The 4,227-nt window shown below is 37.2% G+C and overlaps 1 pseudogene; it reads right to left on the bottom strand.

Moving 5' to 3' along the window:
- Positions 1-1,122: 1,122 nt before the first annotated feature.
- LOC128317500 (B-cell receptor CD22-like) lies at positions 1,123-3,270 on the bottom strand (annotated as a pseudogene).
- Positions 3,271-4,227: the final 957 nt, after the last annotated feature.

Here is a 4,227-nt window from a genome sequence, read left to right as displayed (position 1 = left end):
AGTCATCATCACACACTCTCTGATTTACTTTTATTAATATTTTCTATTAATATAAATTTACTGTTGTAGCTCTGACATCTTCAAATTACAATAAGTAATATGTTCACATTACTCTAATCTAACGGTGGTTTTGTGTTTAAAAGCTAAAACTCACTGCTGCAGTCTAGTAGTCAGAGGATGTGGGTGTGTCAGCAGGAGGACGGGGATGAAAAGTCTGTGAAAAAAAGAGGCCATGCCTTGTTGACTTTGAATAATCAGGTGTGTAACTCCATATTAAAATCAAAAACAGAAAAAACAACTTGCGCTGCATAAATCTGAATTTAATAGAACATAGATTTACAACAATAAAATACATAATCGTTTGCTTAGACCATCATCATCAAACATAGTACAGGTGACTGTAAACACTTTTTCAGTAAACACTTACTGCAAGTGTGTGATACACATCATCAGCTGTCCGGCCTGCGAGATCGAGAGCTGCGTACGTGTCGTCTTTAGCACTCGGCCCAGCGGTCTGCAGAGAGGAGGGGAGGAGAACGTGAGCAGCTTCGGCTGAAGATCTTTACAGTAAGAGTTTATTATGAACATAGAAATCACCTGATAGATATTTCTGTAATAACTCACCTGATAGTCACCATCATCTTCCTTTTTCTTCTTTCTCTTGCATCTGCTCACACAAAGTCAAATATTTATTCAATTCAATTCAGTTTATTTCTAGAGCACATTTAAAACAGCCGAATCTGGTCAAAGTGATGTACAGCTGAGAGGAATTGAGATAAAAAAGGCACCTCAACATTACAGCACAAGACAGGGTAATATAAAACAAAACACACTAAAAGATAATAAAATATACAAAGCATAATTCTCCTTATTAAAATGACTAATTAGACACATGACTTAAAAAAACAAGGATTAGATACAGTCATATGCCAAAGAGAAAAGATGGGTCTTAAGACAAGATTTAAATTCTTCAGTAGTTGAAACAGATCAGGTAGTGTATACGACAGTCTAGAGGCAGCTACTGAGGACGCACAGTCACCCTTGTATTTCAATCGTGAACAAATTTATCCATCAGAAACATCTTAAGAGGAATTAGTGATGAATTTATCAGAATAAATATTCTCACCTCAGCCAGAAGAGTGCAGAGAGAAGAGCTGTAAGCCCAAAAAGTCCAACTCCAACAGCCACATACACAATCAAAGAACCATGAAGGAAACCTACCCACACACACACACACAGACAGGAAGAGCAGAAGTGAAAAGATTTTTTTAAAAGAAAATCCATAGTGTATGATGTATAACAGAGCAGAGATCAAACATGGACGTATAATCATCGCTCTCACTGTTTAAAGTGACGGACACTGCAGCTGATCTCTCAGAGCCGTGTTTACTCTGAGCCTCGCAGTAGTACTGTCCACTCTGTAGAGCTCTGTAACTTTGTCCAGATCATACAGGTGATGATTCTTTCTCCTTAAACCAGGTGTAGATCTCCACAGGTGGGTTAGCATCACTGCTGCAGGTCAGAGTCACTGAACTGCCCTCCACTATCTCACCAGAGGAGTTGATGGACACTGAGACGTTCTTTGGAGGATCTGGAGAGTTCCATGATAAGAGTGAGGAAATCAGTTCATGATCATAATCAGTGATTTTCTTGATTCCTTTACTTTCATTAAATATCATGTGCTTCATCATCAATTGTGTTACACAATATATAAGAAAAGATAAATAAAGCTCACATATGACGCTGAGGTTTTCAGCAGGAGAGGGGAGATGTTCATATCCTCTTACAGCACAGCTATAACTGCCTGCATCCTCACTGCTTACCCGCTGCAGGTGGACTTTATTGCTCTTGGTGGTCTTTGTGGTTAAACCACGGCTGTTTTTGTACCAGATGAATGTGGGATCAGTCAGACTGCAGGTGGTTTTACAGGTCAGAACAGCTGATTGTCCCTCTGTCACTTCTGCAGGAGCGATCACCTGAAGATCTTAAACAATGAGAGAAACATTAAATCACCTGAGTGACATAAAGTGGCCCTAAAATTAATGATATTAGGTTAGACAGGTTGTTTTCTAATCCAATGAAGATTATAATTGTGAAATTAATTAAAAAAAAAAAGTTGTCAAATTGTAAGTGTGGCTTAAGTGTTAAAATACTTTTTAGGACCACTGTATGTAGAAAATGAAATGATTTTATTTACCTGTAACATTGAGTGTAACTCCGGGTACACCCATCCATCGTTCTTTTTGATCATTTGTTATGACTCTGACGCAGTACATGTGTTCATCTGTTTTCTTCACATCACTCAGTCTGAGGGAGAAGTGTTTCTGTTCATCTCCTAAATACTCCACTCTGTCTGAGTAACCTGGTTCATTACGCAGATCAGTCGGCTCTATCCCTGGAACTGGGTTTATTAACCAAAACCTGTTCATCACTGTAAGACGTGTTGGGTGTGTGTAAGTGCCGTTCATAAACACTGTAGATCCTTTTATAGCACAGAGATTTAGTTGGCTGTATTTCACACTCCATTCATTCCCAAGAGCTCCTGAAACATGATACATGAAAGAGGTGATTAGAGGTCATTATCCTGAGCCCCATAAAACACTGAGTTAGCTTACAGCTTCACTTCTGTCCTCTGGAACTCCAGGTTGGAGAAATAAAACAATTCTTTACCACTGGAAGAAAACCATGTGCAGGATTTCGACATAGCGGTGTGTTCTAAATTCAGAGCTTGTAATGTGGAATTAATATTTAACAGCATCCACTACTATTCAGTCGTCACTTACGTTTGTTTTTCTTTAAATCCAGCGTCACTGATAGACAAATTGTAACAAGAATATTTCACCTGGACTTCAGGTTTTGTGGGCAGGAGATGATGTTATTGTTTATTCCATTTTATATCTTACTAAGAGTTGAGTTAAGCACACACACATCAATATTCAGACCTCAGATTTAACTGCAGACTAAAACACTATTCACACGTTATTGAGAGTTATGCACGGGGGCGGGGTTTTTAAAAAACAGAGGCGTGTCTTAGTTAAACATGATTCTGACCTTGAACTTAATCCCATTTTTCTCACGTAATATCATCTCAAGGGAGGAGCAGTGTTATATTTCTAATGTTACAGTTATAACAAGTATCAAAATATACTGGTGGTTGAAGTTGTATTTATTGTCTCTGGGGTGTGTAGTTGTGATGATGTTAATGTGTGACTCACCTGAGATCATGAACAGAAAGATCAGATAAAGTGGAGAAGCCATTTTGAGGGACATGATTGCTGGGAAGCTTCTATAGAAAAAAAAAGGAAAACCTATAAAATTGGCTTATAATAAGTCACAACAACAACATACAACCTACTAAGCTGTTAATCCTCCTTTTCTTTGGAGAAATAATTAAGTAATGACATACAATTATCACAGCATCCATCAGAAGTCTTTCATTAGCTGAGGGATTATTTATTGTAATACCACAGTGCAGTTGAATTCTGGTTTCTGATTGGTCATTCTCTATAATTAATCAACACCTTGTACAGTGAACGCTCCACATAAATGGATTAAACAAATGACTATAATCATTGATATGGTGAAGTTTTCTGTAAGGAGAAATTTATTTAATGGAAGGAGTCTCCAGTGTCAGAGCTTTGTAATAGTAAGAGGTAAAGCTGTAACTTTAAGTTTTCTGACATCATCAGGACAGAGAAGTTTATGCTTTACATTACACAGAACATTAAATATAACATTAAACAGGAAAAAGTATGATGTTTATGACAAATATTCACAAGCCACAAAAGAAAACCTGTACATGAATTCACTGTTACCAGATCTACTCAGAGAAGCTCACACATGCTTAAAACATTGCTTACTTGTCATGCACTAATCTGCATAGTCATAGAATTGTCATTATTTGCATATCAGAATCTGATACTTTAGGGAGAAATGTTCTGGAAAGATGTCTAAAGCAGAATAGTACACAAAAATCACATATATTTTACAAACCAGGATGCTTTAAAACAAAAAGATGCAGTGCTATCAGTTAAGATAAAGAATCGGCTAAAAAGAGAATAATTATGTAGATTTATTACTTGTGCATGAAGCTAAGTAAATATTTCAAGTTTAAATAGTGCATGTGTAAAAGCCCTGAAAAGAGAGGTATTAGTGTGAAAGATGCATGGACACAACTTTCCTCAGCTCATGTGTATAATGAGTGGTACAATAGGGCACTGCCCCAAA

Source organism: Pangasianodon hypophthalmus, chromosome 26 (genome assembly GCF_027358585.1).
Source record: "Pangasianodon hypophthalmus isolate fPanHyp1 chromosome 26, fPanHyp1.pri, whole genome shotgun sequence".
Taxonomy (NCBI): domain Eukaryota; kingdom Metazoa; phylum Chordata; class Actinopteri; order Siluriformes; family Pangasiidae; genus Pangasianodon; species Pangasianodon hypophthalmus.
This window is presented reverse-complemented; position numbering and strand designations above follow the sequence as displayed.